This window comes from Prionailurus viverrinus, chromosome A1 (genome assembly GCF_022837055.1).
Source record: "Prionailurus viverrinus isolate Anna chromosome A1, UM_Priviv_1.0, whole genome shotgun sequence".
Taxonomy (NCBI): domain Eukaryota; kingdom Metazoa; phylum Chordata; class Mammalia; order Carnivora; family Felidae; genus Prionailurus; species Prionailurus viverrinus.
The window spans coordinates 67673440-67695483 of NC_062561.1; the positions used below are offsets into that span (position 1 = coordinate 67673440).

Genomic DNA, 22044 nt, shown 5'->3' on the forward strand with positions numbered 1-22044 from the left:
TCCCCTCTGGTTATTCTACTTTCAATTGCGCTGTGGTGGCGCGACCCACTTCAGCTCAGGTCATGATCTCATGGTTCCTGAGTTCAGCCCCGTGTTGGGCTCTGTGCAGACAGCTCAGAGCCTGGAGCCTGCTTTGGATTCTGTGTCTTCCTAGTTCTCTGATCTCCCCCACTCACACTCTGTCTCTCTCTCTCAAAAATAAATAAACATTAAGTTTTTCAATTGCACTCTGGGGGAAGCTGTTTGTATGAAAGCAGCAAACTGCATCTAACTGAAATGCATGTTTCATGCCTTCACAGGGTTTCCAATCTGTGTCTGTGATTCCCATTCTTGGAGTCACATCTTTGGGTTAAGGCTTTTATTATAAGGTGGATGACAGAAATGAAGTCCATCAGGTTTCAATATTAAAACAAAAAAATGTTAATTTTGAAGGGCACTTTTCTAAACTGTATTGCTAATGCTCTTCTACCCCTAAGGTATGCAAAACGGAATGACAACTGTTATTATTTGGTCTCATTACCAGCATATATTATTATGCCATTTGATACAGTACTCTTAAGGCGTAATGAAACACAGGGATAGGGGTTTATGGATTTCCTTACATATACTTAATAATGGCCATTTAACTCTTTAAAGTTTCATGTCTGTTTTTCTTATATTTTTATTCCTTCTCCTGTTTCTAATAATATTTCACTTTTCACTATTTTTAAGGTACAGTTTAATAGGCTTGAAGTAAGGATCTGAGGATCTCTCCTGGGAATAATTATTAGTTCGGGCATATAACTTTGGCAATTTAGGTGCCTCTTGTCTTCAGTTGTCCTCTGTGAGATGAAATTGCCTGAAGAATGACAGCTGGAAGGGGAGCCTGGGTGGCTCAGTCGGTTGAGTGTCTGACTTTGGCTCAAGTCATGATCTCGCGATTTGTGAGTTCGAGCCCCGCATGGGGCTCCGTGCTGACAACTCAGAGCCTGGAGCCTGCTTTGGATTCTGTGTCTCCCTCCCTCTCTGCCCCTCCCCCACTCATGCTCTGTCTGTATTCAAAAATAAACATAAAAAAAAAAAAGGAATGACAGCTGGAGAAGTGAATGTCATCATGTGCTTTGGTTTACAAATGGTTTACGTGTTCCTAAACAATTTGTATAAGTTTCCTCTGATTTTTTTAAATGTTTGTTTGTTTGTTTATGTATTTTGAGAGAGCTAGAGCAGTGAGAGCACACATGCAAGCAGGGGAGGGAGAGAGAGAGAGAGGGAGAGAGAAAATCTCAAGCAGGCTCCATGCTGACAACATGCACAGAGCCTGACATGGGGCTTGATCCCACACACTGTGAGATCATGACCTGAGCCCAAATCAAGAGTTGGACGCTTAACCAACTGAGTCACCCAGGCACCCCTGTTTCCTCTTTAAATATAAAATATTTCAAGAATACTAAAAATAATCCCCAAAATGTTACTTTAAAAATGTACACATATCCCAAGATTATATGAAATGTTGACATCTGGGGGCTCCTGGGTGGCTCAGTCGGTTAAGCATCTGACTTCAGCTCAGGTCATGATCTCACGGGTTTGTGGGTTCGAGCCCCACGCCAGGCTCTGTGCTGACAGCTCAGAGCCTGGAGCCTGCTTTGGATTCTGTTGTCTCCCTCTCTCTCTGCCCCTCCCCCACTCACACTCTGTCTCTGTCTCTGTCTCTCTCTCAAAAATAAAATAAAAACATAAAAAGAAAACTTTTTTAATGTTGACATTTGCTAGATTTACTTAAGAATGTTTGTTAACGAAATAAGATGAGAACAACCCCAAAAATTAACAAAGCGAGAGAAGCCAAAGACCGAGCCCTGAGGCTCTCCAACATTTCCAGATAGAGAACCCACCCAAGGAGACAGATGGGGGCAAAAATGTAGTCACAGACACAAAGGGAGTGTTTCTAGAAGGAAAGTCTGCATCCCATGCTTCTGAAAGGCTAGTAAATTGAAGACAGAAGAGTAATGATGAGATTTGGGGTTTTGGGTAAATTAAAGCAGTATTTCAAAGAGAGGGCGATAGAAACCCTATAAAAACGTACTGAAGAAGGAAAGGCATGAGAAGGTATGGAGACAATGATTATCCAGAACTCCTTTGAGAAATTTTACCTTTAGGAGGAACAGAAAAGAAATAATCACAGGAGTGTAATCCCTGAGAAGGCATTCATCCAGCATCTAGACTATTCTACAGCCGGTCTTTAATACCATGGTGTGGTGGATGCTGCCAGCACCTGCCCTTCAGCCTTGGGCCTGACTTCCTGCAGCTCTGTCGGAGGGCTTTCTCCAACACCACCGTCTGCTCTGCCCAAGTACAAGGCAGGCCAGGAATGCCAGGGGATTCATGTCTCCCTCTGCTCTCTTCCCCAGAAGCCTTCAATCAATAGGCCGATAGGAGCTGGTATGCGATGTTAACCTTAAAAATAAAACTGCCAGTTATTTCCCCGGGGGGGGGGGGGGGGGGGGAAGAGTTTATTTGGGAATAGCAGAGAGTTGCAACCCGGGACAAGCAAGCTACAGCAAAACCGCAGGCAAGTCCCCCAAACAAAGGAGAAAAAGTTTAGAGAAAAAAACGGGAAGTGGGGAGGGGCTGTTAGACGGGAAAAGTCCATTAGGGTAAACTGGGAATTAGAAGTACAGTGGCTTCTCATTGGCTGATCTGTGACAGTTTCTCATTGGCTGGACTGTTGCCAAGGGAAGAGGAAAACCTTTTTTCCTCCTGAAGGGGTAGTAAAATAGTATCCAGTGCAAGGTGGGTCTCATCCCGTGGGGTCGGCTATGAACAAGGAGTGATAGGGCATGCGCACTCCCCTTGCCTGTCCTCCCAACTCCATTTCTAAACAAAATTTCCTTTTATTAATGTTCACATTTCCCTCTTTTAATCAAGATCTTTCTTTGAACGCCTGTCTAATCGTAGTCAAGTTCTTTATATTTAGTGGTTTTGTCCCTCAGTGCCAGGAAGGACCTTTCCTGGTTTTCCTGTCCTATGTCAAAGTCCATAGCTGTTGGAAACCACTTAAGGCCACATTTGAATAACAAGGAAGGGTTGGAGGGAGGAACTCTCAGGCACTTCCCATCTAACGTCTAGATCTTCTCAAGGTCATAAGAGTTTGAGATCATCTCTAAGTGTTGAGCCAGCATCCCCTTATAGGGTACATTTTTTTACAAGTTTGATGACAAAATACAAAACTTAAGTAATTATATGTAAAAACAGAAGAAGTAGCATAATTCCAAATTGTATGACGGATGGTTCTAAAACAAGACTCTAGGGCTGAAAGTAGCCAACTGAAGTATTTATTCTGACAGGGCAGAAAAATTCTCCCTCTGAAGGCAAACCATAGTCATGCATGCCTCCTGGAAGTCTCTGCTTAAAGCAGCCATGAAAGCATAATAGTGAATACTGCAAGACAACACTGAAGGAAGAACATAAGTCCATCTGGGGAGAAGCAGTCCAGGTATAAATGGGAAGCAACAGCTGATGAACTTTTTGCAAAAGAGCAGAACATCTTAAAATGTCAAAGACATCTTAAAGCAGTATTGTTATCTCAAAATAACTGTTTGGAACTAAAAATGTTATTGATAATACAGCCTGTAGGGTTGCAAATTCAGAGACCATGAATTTGGATAAGAATCCAAAGTGAGTTAACAGTTCGAATGAAAGAAGACTTTTGTGAATTCTGGACCTTCTAACCCTTCAGAAAAAGCAAGTGAAAAATTAATTTGTCCCAGGATCACGAGGAGGCTATTTCTTAAAGGCCATAATCAGAAGGTTTCCCCCTTTCACAAGGGCTTGGGAAATGCCGACAGAGGCACTGTCTTCCCACAAGAGAGAGAGAGAAAGAAGCAACAGTGAGAAAAAAAGTATACAGGCCTGGTCTGGACGTCTTGGGGAAGTGGTCTTGTCAGATGTCACCGGCTTCAATTCTGGTAAATCTTTATCTTCAGGATAAACTATTGGTCTACTGACAAAATGATAGTCAATATTGGTGGGGAAATATCGGTGGAAGATTTTGCCACAATGAGGATGGCACCTGTTCCAATAGGAACAAATAATCAGTGTCTCTGGGCTCGGCTATAGAGCCGTCAAAAATGGAACAAATAGGGGCACCTGGCTGGCTCAGTCAGTAGAGCATGTGACTCTTGATTTAAGAGTTGTGTTTGAGCCCCACATTGGGTATAGAGATGACTTAAAAATAAAATCTTTAGGGGTGCCTGGGTGGCTCAGTCGGTTGGGCCCAACTATTGATTTTGGCTTAGGTCATGATCTCACACCTTGTGAGATCAAACCCGCATTGGGCTCTGTACTGACAGTGTGGAGCCTGCTTGGGATTCTGGCTCTCCACCCCTCCCTCACTTGTGCGTGCGCGTGTGCGCGCGCGCACACACACACACACACACACACAAACACACACTTTCTCTCTCTCTCTCTCTCAAAATAAATAAATAAACTTTAAAATAAACAAAATATCTTTTAAAAATGGAAATAAAAGATGTCAAAGGACCATTTAATTTACCTAGTTGGTTATTTTGATGATTATGATCGAATTTTAGCATTATTCCCCCTTTGGGGAAAAGAAAATTCCAGCATGATTCTTTTCTAAGAAATCTTAGCCCGATAAATGAATAGAGGCAGAGGAACTACAAGGATAAGGGTGTGTAACTCTCAAAGAGCCAGACAAAAGGGAACAGGTTCAGACAGAAATCCATTGAGGTTTGAGACCCCTGCTATGTGAACTGTTTCAGTAACTCCAAGGCAGGGGCTGCTTTATAGCGGTAGGGTTGGGCATGGAGTGTGGCTCGAGAGTCATTCCCAATCCGGAGTAGTTTCTTGGGGCCAGTTAGAGGGGAGGATTGGGAAGAGGCCTTGAAGCTCCTCAGAGCCCAGATACTGGGCATTAGAAACACACTGGACTCAGTGGAAAACTGAAGGTGCCTAGAGTACTTACATTTGTAATAATCTTTTTACCAATGCCCTGCCTCTTTCCAGCGACAGCAGGCACTAGATGGGTTTTTGTTGTTGTTGTTGTTGTTTCATTTGGATGTGAGGGAGCTGGTTTGCCAAATTAACTAAATGTTTAGTGAACAGTTTCCCATTCCAACCTGGTCCTTTTAACTAAAGGAGAAAGATCTGGGTTGAGTCCATTAATAAACAGAGTTAAATGCTGCCTGGTGGATTCAACCTCTAAAGGAAGACCTGAACTTTCTTAGGAGACAACTTGGAGTCGATTATCAGTCATGAATGTGTTCATCAGGGTTTTGTGTGTCAGCCTGAATTTTGTTCTAATCAACAGGCTTAGGAAAAGCTACTGTAATTGCTTAGTGGAGATTTCCAGCAAGCATTCTAGCATCCTGCCAAAAGTTAGGAGTCTGTTTCTCTAAATCCCTTTCAGGTTGTTCCCACTGGGCTAGTTTCATCCAATATTTGGTCTGGCCCTCACCAACAAGCATGTGGACTAATTAACATGAATCTTGAGAAGCCAGTTGCTAAATTTAAACAACTATGCTAAAGTCTTCAGCAAATTTATGGGATTCCTCAGTTACTTTAGAAAACTCTCTAACTCAAAAACCGAGAACAAACTGAGGGCTGATGGGGGGTGGGAGGGAGGGGAGGGTGGGTGATGGGCATTGAAGAGGGCATCTTTTGGGATGAGCACTGGGTGTTGTATGGAAACCAATTTGACAATAAATTTCACATATTAAAAAAAACAACAACTCTCTAACTATGGATCTTAACTTGGTCTTAGTCCAGGGAACATAACAAATTTGGGGTTTCTTTAGATCCTCAGGAGACTTAACTTCAAAGAGGCAGTTTTAAGTAGGTAAAGGAGAGGGGGGTGGGAGAGGTACAAAGGAAAAGGGGAAGTTCGGCAGAGACAACAGAGGAAAATGACACAGAGGCAGGCATGACCACAAAGTGATTGCAGACAAAGAAGATAGGGGAGCAGGGGAAAGAGGTCTAGAAACCACTTTGACTCCTTTCAATTGTTTGTCTAAGTTAACTTAGCAAGAGTATTTTGCAGGGAGACAAACTTAGAATATTTGAAAATATTTGGAAGCCTCAAGGAACCATTTAAAATAGGCATCCCAGGGGTGCCTGGGTGGCTCAGCTGGTCAAACATGGGACTTCAACTCAGGTCCAGATCTCAGGGTTCATGAGTTCCAGCCGTTGGGCTCTGTGTGGACAGCTCAGAGCCCGGACCCTGCTTCAAATTCTGTGTCTCCCTTTCTCTCTGCCCCTCCCCCACTCATGCTCTGTCTCTCTCATAAATAAACAAACATTAAAAATTTTTTTTTAGGTAGGCATCTCAGTTTTTCCCCCCTAGAAGCTGCATCTTTCCAATTTAATTTTGAGTAAAACAAGTTTGGGAGAGCAAAAGTTCCCCATAATGGCCACTGAAGTTCTAAATTATTTTTGGTTAAGTCAGTCTATTTAGTTATAAATGTGTATGTGAAGCCACATAGTTTTTAAACATCAAACCAGACGCCGGAGTGAGGGTGTGGAGGGACGTGGGCTCAAAATATTTTGATGACTGGGATCCCATTTCTTGGAGGTTTTTCTCTAGATCAAAGAGAAAAATTCCTAAACAGCACGATTTCGACAGGAACAGCCTGGTTCCAGAAGGAATCAGACCAAAGTCCTGCATCGATCCAGGAGGAACCGTCCAGTTCCAAACAAGAGTAGGACAGTTCCAACAGGCAGAGGTTGATCCTAAAACAAGAATTGGACCAAAGGCCAACGCAGTTCAAACTGGCACAATTCCAACAGGAACAATCCAATGGCAAAAAGGAGTCCGACTGAAGGCCAAATCAGTCCTCTTCGAGAGAACAAGCCTTAAAACAGATCTCACATAAAGTTTGGACGGCTCTAATACAAAGAACGGAGCTCGAAATTCAGGCGAGGACATACCCTCCGACTCCGGGGTTGGCGAAAGAGCGTGAACCCAACTAGATCTGTGGGGGGCGCCACCTATTTGGCTCACCTCCGAAGTTGCTGGGGGTCTTCTCTGGATCCCACCTCTCATCACCAAGTAATGTTAACCTTAAAAAGAAAACTGCCAATTATTTTACCAGCAAAAAAATGGGTTCCTGTAGGAAGAGCAGAGAATTAACGCCAGGTTCAAGCATACTAGAAAGCAAGTCCCCAGAGCAAAGGAGAGGAAAGCTCTCCTACAGAGGAAAGGGGGTGGGGGAGAGTTGGGAGGAGTTGTTGCAAACCAAAAGTCTACTGGAGTGAACTGGGAGAAGTATAGAAGCTTCTCATTGGCTGAGTTGTGACAGTTTCTCATTGGCTGGGCTGTTGCTGGGGGAGGAGGAAAGTCTTTCCCCCTCCTGTTGGGGCAATAAAATAGTACCAGTGCAAGGTGGGTCTCTTCTGTTGGGTCTGCCATTGGCAAGGAATGGTAGGGCACGCGCGCTCCCTCGGCCTTCCAACTCCACCCTAAATGAAGTTCCCTTGCATTAATTTTCACAACAAATACCCGCAATGCCCAGGTTTGTGTCCCACACTGTCTCCTAAAGTTCCCCAGCAGGATTATGCGCCAGTAGCCCATACCGGAAACGTGCTTGATAGCGCGTCTTCATTCCCTTTCCTGTGTCACTTGGCACTCAATTACCATTGCTTCCTGGGCTCACCTCCCAAAAAACTTCTTTACATTCAAATTCCTGTCTTAGAGTTTGTTTTAGGGACCCAAACTAAGACAACAGAAAATAATCATATAATGAGATGAATGCATCAGAAGAAAATATTACATAATGATAACAGTAATTATTTCTATATTGTGGAATTATGGGTGATTAAAAACTAAAACAAATCTTTTTACCCGCAAGAAAAAAACATTTTTTAAATGTTTTATTTATTTTTTGAGAGAGAGAGAGAGAGAGAGAAAAGGGAGAGCGGGGGAGGGGCAGAGAGAGAGGCGGACAGAGGATCAAAGCAGGCTCTGCGCTGACAGGCTGACAGCAGTGAGCCGGATGTGGGGCTTGAACTCACAAACTCTGAGATCATGACCTGAGCCAAAGTCTGATACTTAACCAACTGAGCCACCCAGGTGCCCCAAGGGAAAAAAATTTTTTTTTAATTTTTAAAAAAGTTTCTTTTGAGAGAGACAGAAACAGTGTGAGTGGGGAGGGGGGGGGGATCCCCAGCAGGCTCTGCGCTGGTGTTAACAGAAGGGTGGGAGAGAGGCTGGTCCTGGTCTCACGGAGTCGAAGAATGAATCTCGCTGACGACAGAAAGTGAGCAAAGCGATCGAGTTTATTGAGGGAAAGGATAAAGCTTTCAAGAGTGAGAGGGGTCCCCACTGGGTAGCTGCTGAGGATTTCTGTCCCTGACTTTTTATTGGGACCTCATCAGAAAGTTCGTGAGACTTCACACATGACACCTAGCTCAGGCAGGTCCGGAACACATTTATCGTCTCCTCTTCTTCCCCAAACTCTGCTGCCGCTGAGGATTCCTCAGCCCCCTACTTGCAGCTGCAGCTGCCTCCCTGAAGGCCCCTTATATTTCCCTGCCTAACGTTACCCCTTTCCCTGCTCACTGGCAGCGCAGAGCCCGATGTGGGACTTGAACTCACGAAACCTTGAGATCGTGAGACCTGAGCGAAACCGAGAGTCAGAAACTTAACCAAATGGGCCATCCGGGTGCCCCCGCCAAGAAAAAAAATTTATTTAAGAAGTGCTGTTAGGGACGTCCAGGTGGGTCAGTCCGTTAGGCGTCTGACTTCAGCTCAGGTCATGATCTCATGGTCTGTGAGTTCGAGCCCCGCGTCGGGCTCTGGGCTGATGGCTCAGAGCCTGGAGCCTGTTTCGGATTCTGTGTCTCCCTCTCTCTCTGCCCCTCCCCCGTTCATGCTCTGTCTCTCTCTGTCTCAAAAAGAAATAAACGTTAAAAAAAATTAAAAAAAAAAAGTGCTGTTAGTATCATCTACAGATTAGCAGAGGTTTCGCGAATTTTGGAAGTCAGCCTTGAAAGAGCAAAACCTGGTTAGTAAATAAAACCGTCACCACGTCAGCTTTCTGAGCAACTAGTAGCAGATATACCAATATCCACATGAAAAACACACTAAAAATCCAAGCTTCCAAGAAATTTAGAATCATCTAGAATTATGCTTCAGACCAAATGTTACATCATATAAGACAATTGCTTGGCAAAGCATGATATTTTTCATTCACGAATGAAACAACAGCTACCGTTCATTGAATGTGTAACTGTACTACCCTTTTATCATCTAAGTCCTCGCAAGACTACTGTGAGGTCTGATTATTCTTTCTTTACAGATAATAAAGTTCAGACAAGTTGAAAGAACGGTGAAGTCAAGTCTCCACAATGGAGAAAAAAAAAAAAATAAGATTTGAACCCAAATATCAACCCCCCATAGCCCATCAGCTGCCTCCCTCTCCATCCTCACCGATTATTTTATTTTTTTTAATTTTAATTTAATTTTATTTTTTTTTAATTTTTTAACGTTTATTTATTTTTGAGACAGAGAGAGACAGAGCATGAACAGGGGAGGAGCAGAGAGAGAGGGAGACACAGAATCTGAAACAGGCTCAGGCTCTGAGCCATCAGCACAGAGCCCCACGCGGTGCTGGAACTCACAGACCTCGAGATCATGACCTGAGCCAAAGTTGGACGCTTAACCGACCAAGCCACCCAGGCGCCCCCCCCACCGATTATTTTAGAGTCAGAAACAGAAAGTTAAGGAATGGTCGGAATGGTCGCTGTGTCATCGTCTCTGATGTGCTTGCTGAAATTCAGAACCACAAAGCTGGACGCATCTGAAGACGGGCTGTAGAAGCGACAGTTGCCTCGGGCAGGTTGAAATGGGGTCAGCAGAAACGTGCTGGGTTGAACGATTGGAATGCTGTGCTCTCCAAAGCTCAGAGCACAGACGTAACGATGAGAACGGCAGAAAAAGCAACTTGTCCAGCAAGACATGGTTTTTCAAAAATTGCCCAGGCCAAGAACACACAACGTGAAAGTCTATTTGAACCTCCAGGGCTAAAAATGCCACACGTTGCATAATTACCTAGAGTCGAATAAGGAATAAGCTACTTCTGTCACACTCACAGAGCAACAGCTTTTATTTACCTATCAGCAGTATTTGCTGAATACATACACTCACTACTCTACTCACATGTAAAAAGTAAACTAATCTTCAGGAGATAAGGGAAAAAGAATCCTGTTGGTTCAATTTTCAGCCCTTCAAAAAAAAAAAAAAAACTAATACATGGGTATCAACACAAGAAGGAAACAAGTAACTTTGGGTTTTTTTCCCCATCTACGAAACCCATCTGAATATAAGTCAATATTTATAGGAAGAAAGTAAGTGCACTTGAAAGTGTTATTTTTGGAATGAATAACAAAGTGTGGAAACAGACAATGGAATACTAATCAGCCTTAAAAAGGAAGAAAATTCCAACGCATGCAACAACATGGATGAGACTTGAAGACTGCATCAGGGCATACAACAAATGTTGAATATAGACCAGAAAAGTGTCAGTCAAGACACATGACTGAGTTTGGATTGTACTGACACATTAATAATCTAATTTTACAGGGATAATATAAGAAGTTTAAAATTCTCTACAGAGCTCTTTTTTCCTTTTAAGGGAGGTGGCCATAATTTCATGCTCTATGTGATTAATGATAATAAAATTTTAACAGCGATAGTAGAAACTATTGATTTAGTGCCTTGGGGCCAAACCTCCTGAGTGTGTGTTCATATATAGATACACACATATACATGTATTTACATGTATATAATTTTTAATCTTTGCAACAGTCTTGTGAAGCACATTTTAGTATCTCCATTTTACGAGTAAGGAAAGTAAGGAAACATTCTCTACGAGGGCAACCTAATCATGGAAACCAAATAAAGAAGCCAAGTTTGAACTTAAAAACATATCCCTTTGGCTTCACAGCCATACTTTTTCTAGTCTACCATATGGTTTCCATTGATGCTGCCCATATCTGTCTAGAAGCCAGGGGACAATAGCATTGGTGTTGTCCTTACTCCCCAAGTCGGGTCTGGATGAGATTATAGTGGCACCGACTGATGACAAGGGTACCCCCTGAGCAAAGGCGGGCTGTCCACATGTATCCATATGGTGCTTTTTCACATTCATTTAAGTCTGTTAAATGGCAAAAAGATTTCAGTCCCATAACTTTCTAACATAGAATAAAAGCAAAATTTTCTTCACTCAGAGCCTTCCTAGACCTTTCCAAGATACTCAGTTCTAAGTTTAGGGAAGCAGAAGACAACAGGCCCTAAATGTCCTCTGCACCAAACAGAGCCTTGAAGTCTCAAGTGTTTGATCACCGAGCTTCAGTGTGCATGCGTGTGTGTGTGTGTGTGTGTGTGTGTGTGTGTGTGTGAGAGAGAGAGAGAGAGAGAGAGACAGAGACAGAGACAGAGACAGAGATAGAGACAGAGATGTACTAGGGAGGGGGACTGGCCTGCTCTCATGAAGGGACATATCAGAATAGGAACAGGGGTGCTTGGCACTATTTTCCCCCATTACATGCTCTGGTCATAGCACATGGAATTTTGAGTGTTTCAAGGGCCTATGCCAATATTTGGGTGCACAAAATAATTATCAGCTTCAAAATTTCAAAAGAAAGCTATAATATTGAGATTTATAATTATTTAATTAAATATGTATACAACATAATCTGTGACAACACCATTCATTGTCAATTAAGATTTGTTGAAAGTAATCTCTACCCCTAACGTGGGACTCGAACTCACAACCCCAAGATCAAGAGTAGTGTGCTCCACTGACTGAGTTAGCCAGGCACCTGCCAGTTTTAGTATTTATAAATGTTTTGTTATTGAAACTGATTTGAATGGCCTCATTTTCTTACTGCATAGGAATTCCTAAACATATACACTATTTGTAGATATATCTATGGCGAGAGGTCTCAGAGCTGATCAGAAAATAAATGAGTTATTTGTAGCCCCATAACTACAAAGCAAAATCCTTTCAAAAATGATTCCAACAAAAAACATACTTTATGTAGGATGTGAGTGCATTTTGATATGTGATCTAATCTCAGGTGGGATCCAGCAAAATATCCAGGGCCAACACTGACTCTGTGGGCGTGCAACCTGTGTACAGGGTCCCATGTTTGGAGGGCCCCGAAATTGTATAATGCTCTGTTGTTGTCATTTTGAGAGTCTTAATTTTTGAGCAGTGAACCCCACATTTTCATTTTGCACTGGGTTCTACAAATTATATAGCTGGTCTTGTCCAGAATTTAATAAGATTTTAAAACAGCCCTGGATAGGGGCACCTGGGTGGCTCAGTCGGTTAAGCATCCAACTCTTGATCTTGGCTCAGGTCATGATCTCACGCTTTTTTGAGTTCAAGCCCCACATGGAGCTCTGTGCTGACAGCATGGAGCCTGCCTGGGATTCTCTCTCTCTCCACCTCTGTCTCTGCCCTTCCCCCACTCACACTATGTCTCTCTCTCTCTCTCAAAATAAGTAAACATTTAAAAAATTAAAAAAAAAGAAGTCTCCTCTCTTATTAAAAAATAATAATAATTAAAAAAAAAAAACAGCCCTGGACAGAGCTGTGTATTATTCTAAAACAATATAAAGCGGTTGCTGCCCTTTGCTTCAGTTTACTTTTAGGTCCTGGGCTTAATTTCTTTGAAAAAATGGGGGCACCTGGGTGCCTCAGTCAGTTAAGCATCCAGCTTCAGCTCGGGTCATGATCTCACGGTTTGTGGGTTCAAGCCCCACGTTAGGCTCTGTGCTGACAGCCAGGAGCCTGGAGCCTGCTTCGGATTCTGTGTCTCCCTCTCTCTCTATGTCCCTCCCCCACTCACACTCTGTCTCCATCTCTCAAAAACAAAGTAATAAACATTTAAAAAGTAATAAATTAAAACAAATTTTTTTAACTCCATTAAACAGAGACACAGACCAACATGGAAACGCACTGCAAACAGTACCAAGAATTTACAAAAAATAAAGGGCACTTCAAAATTAAATTCAGACTAAGCACTTCAAAAGGTATTGGAGGCCAAATTCCATCTAGGCTAGGAACCAAGAGTGAACAAACATTACCTCCACAAATTAAATTTTAAGTGGCTGCAGGACATTTTCATCTAGTTCAGATAAAGTTTTAAAATGATTGTATCTACGATCCATCAAAGTACTGTCTAGACAAAGGACGGTATTTTCTGTTTGGGGAAGCCCAGAGAGGAAAAACCTTGGGGCCACATCCTGCTGATATCCTAGGAGCCTCAATGGCAGGATAAGGCCCTAAGTGTTCAGGGAGGCACACACCAACACTTAACCCTCCCCTTTCCTCCCACACCCTGAGGAGTCAAGGGCCAGGTGAGGACATTGCCATTTGTGGACATGAAAGGAAAGCTCACTCGAGGGACTGGCGAGGGGGCACACACACGCTAGCCGACTTCAGTGCTCTTTGGACAGGATGGAAGGAAGGGCGGCCAACGGGAATGGTCTTGTTCGTCACCATCGTCATCAGTTCTATTATTTAAATAAAAATGATTTTAATTTACTAGCCAATCTTTTCACCCTAAACCTAATATCTACCCATCATGGAAAGTTCGGAAAATATAGTAAAAAAAAAATACGATGGTTGAAATAAGTCCAAATACATCAGTTATCATAATAAGTTAAAATGGATTTACCAGGGCTCCTGGATGGCTCAGTCTGTTAAGCATCTGACTCTGGATCTCGGCTCAGGTCATGATTTCATGGTTCCTGAGTTCGAGTCCTGCACCTGGCTCTGTGCTGACACCGTGAGCCTGCTTGGGATTCTCTCTCTCTCTCCCTCTCTCTCTGCCCCTCCCGTGCATACTCTCTCTCTCTCTCTCTCTCTCAAAATAAATTAATTAATTAAAAAAAAGAAAGCATAGTCACATTATACAAAATATATTTCATCCCTAAAATAAGATTTGAATAAAAATGGAAATATTACATATCAAATCTTGTGGGCTACAGATACACTGTACTTATCCTGAGCAATCTGGTGTCTGTAACAGGTACCTGGTTTTACAACAGGTGTTACAACAGGTATCTCTATTTTACAACAAAATAGTTGTTCCAAATTCCTTTGTATTCTCGGCGTGTGTCCTACTCCACCCCACCTCACCCACCCCAGTCCCCTCCACTCACACCTTTTATGAAGTCATGATCAAAATATATTTTATCTGGATAGTCGCTATAAGAGGGTCACAGAATAACACGTTCCCAATCCTTTCTAAATTAAAGAGACTGCTCACTTTAGATATTCTGAGGGCAACCAAAACCAAAAACAAAACTATTAAGGAAGGAAGGGTAAGTTTTCCCCCCACCCTAGCCCCCAGTCACCCTCTGCAGAGGCAGCAGCTGTTCAGTGCTGTGACTCGCTTTGTTCACAAACACACCTGAGTGACATATGCTCGCGGTTCTGGTCTTTCACGAATAGCCCATATGAAAACACTATTCTCCCTGATGCTTTTCTCATTTCATGGACAGCCTTCTATATCAGCACCTAGAGGCAGATCTCCACTGTGTTAATGCCCCACATGAATTTAACCACAACCAGTTTTGTGATAACATCTCTCTTCAGATACCGACACCCATGCATGACTCTATCTTTAGGATGTGTCCCTGCAGTACAAAGTTGTGCTGAAACACACATCCATTAAAATTTTGATAGATTTCTGTTTTCAGAAACCTTCGCCAAGATTTACAAAGGTCCTTATGTCCACACTCTAGCCAACACTATACATTTTTTGATCTTTTATACTCTGTGAGATGAAAAATTGTACCTCACTGTTGTTTTGATTTGCATTTCCCTAATTATGAGCAAGGGTGAGCATCTTTTCTCTGGGTCATAAGCAAGTTGCATTTTCCCCCTATGAAGGATCTTCTGGATCTTTTGTTAAATTTTCAGTAGGGTTGCTAGTATCGTACCTCTTTTTTTTTAATGTTTGAATTTTTTTATTTTTGAGAGAGAGAGAGAGAGAGAGAGAGAGAGAGAGAAAGAGCCAGCTGGTAAGGGGCAGAAGAGAGGGAGAGAAACCCAAGCCAGGTCCACACTGTCAGCACAGAGTCCAATGCGAGGCTCGATCTCATGAAACAGGAGATCACCACGACCTGAGCCGAGATTAGGAGTCTGTCGCTTAATGGATTGAATAACCCAGGTGCCTCAGGTGCACCTATTTTAAATAAAAGTTGCTGAAGAGACTGTGCAGGAGGGACATTCAGACCCTCCCGGGTCCCCCCCCCCCCAAAGCAGGAAATAAACCTCCCGTGTGAAAGATGCCCTCCCTGTTATCAGGAGGTCAAGAGACATCCTTATCACCAGAGATGGGAAATTTAGAGCCAAGCAGGCTGTGAAGACAATCCTTATTACTTTTTCCTAATTTACTACCCCAGCAAAACTCTGTTTAGAATTCCTTCTAATTGAAGCTAAGTTTTCTCATCCTGTCAATTCCCCACAGATCTATTGTCTTTTTGTATAAAAAGTATAAAAACTGCCTGCCTGGCCATTTCTTTAGGCCTCAGTTTGATTATCGGGCCTCTGTGTGCACATAAAACTTTGGGTTTCTTTCTCCTGATAATCTGTCTCATGTAAATTTAATTTAGTCCAGCTGGAAGACCTTGAAGGCCAAGGAAATGGTTCCCTTCCTTTCCCCCTGCAGCAAACTTTTACTTCTACTGAATCCATTTCAACAGTCTTATTCTCTGTGGTGTCCGGGTTAATGCCTTTTTAAGAAAGTCTTCTCTAAGCCAAGATTATTAGAAAGAAATAATCTATGTTTATTTCTAAGATTTTTATAGATTCATTTTAAAAATGTGTAAATCTTTGATCCACATATACCTTTTCAGTGTGAATTTGTATCAAATGTATTGAATTCTCAGTTAGCTTGTTACTGCCACACCATTTATTGAAGAATGTTTCTTCAAGAGTCTGAATTGCTGTCTTTGTCATTTACTAAATTCCTTCATGCATTGTTGTCCATAATTAGAGTCCACTGTTTCATGACTTTGCTGTCACCGAACTATTTTAATTATCTTAGCATAGTTTTTTGCCTTTTCTTCTCTGAGATGCCAACTCACTTTGAGTGCTTTTTCTGTTTTGTCTTATCTTTAAGCACATTTTTTCTTCAAGTCCTTCGGATTTCTTTGCAGAACTTTTCTTCCAGACAGACCCTATTTGATTTAAAGGATTTGTATTCCTTCTAAATGTCCTTCCAGATTACTGGCACTCTCTGTCAGTGGTTTCGGATGGAGGCTTGGCCCCACAGGGCAAAGCTACTACTTAGATATATGAGTAGGCGCCATTGTTCTGGGAGTAAGACTGTTTACCTTGAAATTATCTCCTTTTCATGGAAAAGTCAGGTCACTAGTGTCTCTTAATTATGAAATTGTATAGCAAATAGGTCTTTGAGTCCTGTAATGATTTTTTTTTTTTAAGTTTATTTATTTTGGGGAGATAGAGAGACAGAGTGGGGGAGGGGCACAGAGAGGGAGACACAGAATCTGAAACAGGCCCCGGGCTCTGAGCTGTCAGCACAGAGCCCGATGCGGGGCTCGAACTCACAGACTGTGAGATCATGACCCAAGCTGAAGTCGGACGCTCAACCGACTGAGCCACCCAGGCGCCCCGAACTTTAACTTTCTTGCTTGGATAACACAGAGCTGAACTCAGAAGCTTCCATTCTGCTTTCAAGGCAGTTTTGTTTTAAATCCTGCAAAGGAAAGAGTAACCTATGTACACTGAGCAAGACAACTTCTTCTCTGTGGTTTGTAATGCCTCTCTCACTCTCACTCTCTCTCTCTCTCTCTTTGTGGTGGCCTCAGGGGATCTCTCTTCGAAGGCAAGATGGGGAGATTCCATACTGAAAGAGAGGGTCCCACAGTGGCCAGAGACCAGCTTTTCCTATTTCATAATAAAGCCAGGCTGCGGGTGCCACAATGAGTCCTCAGCAAGGATGTGGTCGCACCGGCCTACGTACAGGTCATTCGGGGATGTGATGAATCTGTGTATTTGTCAGTGTTCGGATGCTATGGAGGAACATGTTACAGTGTACGTAGACTAAAGATAACATACTAACAGAACAGGATAGAGGTCTCTACTGACCACGGCCGCTCATACCTAAGTATTATGGCCTGCAGTCTTGACCAGCCATTCTTACGGCCGCTCATACCTAAGTATTATGGCCTGCAGTCTTGACCAGCCATTCTTAGGTAATCTTCACTGAGCTTCATAAGAGTAGGAGGCAACCAGACAGGCGTGAAGAAATACCTGTATGGAATTTTTTTTAATGTTTATTTGTTTTTGAGAGAGAGAGAGAGAGAGAGAGAGAGAGAGCAGGAGAGGGCCAGAGACAGAGGGAAATACAGAACTCAAAGGAGGCTCCAGGCTCTGTGCTATCAGCACAGAGCCTGATGCAAGGCTCGAACTCACGAACTGTGAGATCATGACCTGAACTGAAGTCGGACGCTTAACTGACTGAGCCATCCAGGCGCCCCAAGAAATACCCACGTGGAAAAGCCACATGAACCCGTAGCAGGCTTAGGGCATCTTAAAGCACGCAGGTGCCTAGAGATGATTATGGGATGGACTGTGGCTTAAAGGACAAGGATGCCAGCATATGTCGTAGGAGCAAGGTCATGGGTCTGCAGATTCCTCCTCTTTCCACTGTGACAACGGAATTGGGTCCAAAATCTAATTCATTCACCAGGATGAGTAATTTCCAAACCAGATTTCCGCTCAAAACAAACGTCCGCATAATGTCTAAACACGACTACCTCCATGTTCTCTGTATCAACCACTGACTATTGCTTCCGTGGAAGGTGTTCGAAGACTTAGTTTAAGTGGGCCATGCTGGGTGGGTTTGGACTCAAGACAGCTGCATAAAAAGAGAGCAATGCCCACTAGCATGCAGAGTGTGCTGACCTGGTGTTTATGGACTGTCCTTGGTCTTTGTTTTGAACTTGTGGTAACAGCTAAGTCCTCCCGTGGGCAACGACACATGAAAGTGAGTGGCGCAGACAGTGGCCATGAGACGTTTGCTTTGTTTGAGTGCGTCTAGCCCTCACACAGAGTAAGGCTAACATCGTCTTCAACTTGGTTTTGCTAATTTTTCCAGCACATCAATGATTCTGAACTCAAAGCAAATGTTTATCTTGAACATCTGAGTTAGGCAAGATTTTAGGGGAATCATTTTGTCATAGTTACAAGCAACCTGCATCTTCTATGAAATAAATATTATCTTGACATATTAATCACATTGTTCTAAAGACTCCAATCTGTCGTCGCGAACAAATATGCGCCTTTATTATCTATAATAATTTTAAAGTGGCACAGATCCGTGCCTTACAAACTTTTCATGTTTACACAAATCACCTGGGACTCTTGTTAAAATGTTAATTCTGATTTAGTAGGTCTGGGTTGGGGCCTAAGAATCAGCATTTCTCGTCCTCTCCCAAGTGATGTTAAAGTTGCCGGTTCATGGGCCATATAGGGTAGGTGGCATTTTATCTATCTTTAATCATTATTTCAATTGAGATTTTAAAAACTCTCCAAAATTAAAACAGTGGCTATTAAGTTTTCCTCTTGCTACGAGGATGTCTTATTTTGTTTAGAATATATTAAATAAAAACTTTGGTCTCTGTAGTTATCAGTCTCTTTCTTAAGATGAATAGTACTTATTAGCACAGGAATCTGGGAACTTTATCTGATAAAGAAAACCTTTGTTTACTTGATCTCCAGAAATCAGGCCAGGGGCCAGCATTTGTGTAAAGCTGATTTAGGTTTCCATGGCAATTCAGAGCTTTGTCACTTTTGCTGCTAGGTGGGAGAGGAAAACTCCAGAATAGCTTCTGTTTTTGTTTGTTTCCTCGGCTTGCAGCCTGCCGGGACACAACGGCTGACGTCCATATTGTGCCTACCAGCTCACACAGGGCCAAGGTGGATGTTAAAGCCCTTTGTGGGCTAAACACTGTGAGACAGCTTCTTACCACTTCCCTATTATGTGCGTGTTGTTTTATCAGAGGATTCCTCTTCCCCTTCAACAGTTTCTGATGGGATCTTCTGCTTCCTTGAACAGCTTCTGAGGTTCTCAGGGCCTGTTGTCTGATCTTGTGGGTCACACGCTCATCTGTCTAATCTCTCTTGTCTTCTTGAGCACCGATGGGAACGGCCAGTGTTAGGAACTTCCCCGTATTACTGGAAGGAAAGGCGCCTTCACACAATAGCACGATGTCATCTCTGTGTCCCCATAATGCCCTTGGTATCGCGTTGCTCTTCCTCCTTCACCGCTTGGCATGGAAGAAATAGAAGGCCACACCAAGTGCAAAAAGGAACAAGAGAATGGAATTCTTGAGTTTTGAGTTTGAAGGGCACTGGTGCTGGCATGAACAGTGTAGTTTGCAAGAACAGCCAATCAAGTGTTTCTCCATGGGAGAGACTAAAACCCAGAGCAAACGCTTGGGAACTAGAGGCAGAGAGTTGGAGATCCCTGTCACCAACTGTCACCACCTCCACACCTCCAGGGAGAGGGGAGAGTGAGGGGGTAGAACCCATCTGAGTGTGGCTCGTGCCTCGCCTCCTGATATGAGCCAGTGAGCTGCCAGCTTGGCCAAGGAGAATCCCGTGCCATCAGCGTGTGTTATGAGTAAGTCATTTCCAGCTTGGGTCTAGAAAAATCAGCAAGGGCGAGGCAGCAGGCTTACAGGGGTCTGTTAGCCAGGAGAAGAGAGTGAGATAGAAGAAGATGAAGCATAAATTGTCCACCTGGGGAGTGGATGAAGACCCAGTTACATCCTTCCTTTGAAATCCATAACAGAGTCGATTTAAAAAACAATGTAAATTTTATTTATTTATTTATTTATTTATTTATTTATTTATACCTATTTATTTTGAGAGAGAGAGAGAGAGAGAGAGAGAGCAGGGACAGGACAGAGAGAGAGAGAGAGAATCCCAAGCAGGATCCATACTGTCAGTACAGAGCCCAATGCGGGGCTCGGACTCACGAAACATGAGATTGTGACCTGAGCTGAGAGCCAAGAGTCAGACGTTTAACTGACTGAGCCACCCAGGCTCCCCAAAAAGCATCTGCCCTGGAAAGCTGAAATAAGACTTTGGTAACATTTAAGGAACAGCAACAGATAAAGATAGCTCTTTAGATAATAAATGCTCTTTAGAAGATAAATGAGCTCTTCTTAAATCCAGATAATCTGATTTACAGTTAGGTTAGATCTATCACCTCTGTTCTTCATCCTCCACATTATAAACACAGAGACGCTGTTGCCTTGTTGATGATGCCATCTTAGCCCATCACCTAGAAGCCCACCTGGTTCTCTATGCACCCTAATGTCTAGGCTCTGTCCCCTCCATTTAACTAATATCCAATCTTCTTCCTCAAAAGAAGGACACATGGATTATCACTCATTTCAGGAAACTAACTAACTAACTAAAAACCAAAAATATTATATCAACACCTTCCCTATATGAGACCTTCTGGGATAAGAAAAGGAATTAGTCTGTTTCTCTTCATTAGGATTGCCTTCAGGGGTAACAAAGGTAATAATCATTAAAGGTAAAGTGTCCCTTTAATAGCCTAGCAGGCCATGCTGTGGTGGAACAGGAAGAAATTGAACCCTCTTCGCCCAGCAATAAGGTGTGCTATTTCCTAGAGACCTAGCTATAAGGGAGAAATACTGGGTTAGTTAAGGAAATTATTTGTTTCTTAAATATGAGTGTAGTCTGCATTGTTTCATTGAGGAGTGATGTCTACCCTCAGAAATTTGTGCCTCACCTCCTGATAAAAGCTAGGTGAGTTTTATAGACCAACTCGTTCTTTCAAATCAAAGAGTTAAAGAAACAGACACTCACAAACCTCTCAGAGGTGGGATTCTTGAAGGAAATCCATCGTCCTGGATGGATACCGATACTCACACTAAACCCAAAAGCCAATGACATCAGAGCATTTTCTCTCTCAGACACCCCTATGCCACTGACCTGTGGCCTGAAAAATGTCCCACCACCCTAGACTGAGTGGTTTAGACTTAATACTTGCACTACTAGCTAGGGGAGTGTAAATCTATTTAGGTGACGATGAGGTGTCTCTATGAGGATGGTTTCCCGAAGGAGATGGGTAGAGAGTCACATGAAGAGAACTGAAGAAGGGCCCTCAACAAAAACTCAAGAGTAAGGAGAACAGTGTTGGCACTGGAAGTTACCACCAAGGGACCTTTGGTGAATGGCTGGATTAAATAATTTCCATTTTATACTTTGGGGAAAGACAAGTGGTGAAAAACTTTAGCCGTTCCTCTCCTGCACTGAAATACTCTTGAACTTATTCTAACTTTTGAGTTAACAGAATTAGAAGGTCCCCTCCCAGTGTAGTGTTGCAGTTTTAGGGAGGCTAAGAGGACAAGATGGTGAAATGGGAAGGGAGAAACAATCTCCCCCCTCTACTCACTGACCTGCTGGGAACAGAACATCAATCTTTCAAGTGGACCATGACTCAGAAACTCCAGTGTGGACCAACAGTTCCATGAAGGGTGACAGAGCACAGAGGTGAAGGGAAAATTCCACACAATATCAGGGAGCTCTCTTTAGTGTACAACTCAAGAATTTTGGTAGGAATGACTCAGTTATCTATTACTACATAACAAATCACCCCAAGACATCTGTGTTTTAAAATAATGGTTACTCGTTGGTTTGTTTGTTTGTTTGTTTTGTTTAGTACAATTGTCAGGGTTGATTAGGCAGTTTTGTTGCTGGCTTCACTTGGGCTCACCCATACACCTGCAGATGGCCAGAGGCCAAGATGGCACCCCTTACATTGTAGCCTGAGCCAGGATGGCTGGAAGAGACGGATGGCCAGGTTTCTCTCACCCTGTGGACTTTCATCTCGGGCTACTTCACAGCATGGTGCTCAGAGACGGGTTCTCTGATGCAGTAACCTTTGAGTTGAGGTCTTCTAAAGGATTACAAGAATGTACTAAGTAGGTAAAAGTAGGGGATTGGTTCATAGGAGGGAGGGAAGAAC

At 42.9% G+C, this 22044-nt stretch overlaps 1 long non-coding RNA gene across 1 annotated transcript in view; it reads right to left on the minus strand.

Moving 5' to 3' along the window:
* Positions 1-6309: 6309 nt before the first annotated feature.
* The window catches only part of LOC125173080 (uncharacterized), a 30304-nt gene continuing 14569 nt past the window's right edge, over positions 6310-22044 (minus strand). The window contains exon 3 of the long non-coding RNA XR_007154916.1: positions 6310-7053. This is a non-coding gene — a long non-coding RNA (uncharacterized LOC125173080). The remainder of the gene's footprint in view (positions 7054-22044) is intronic.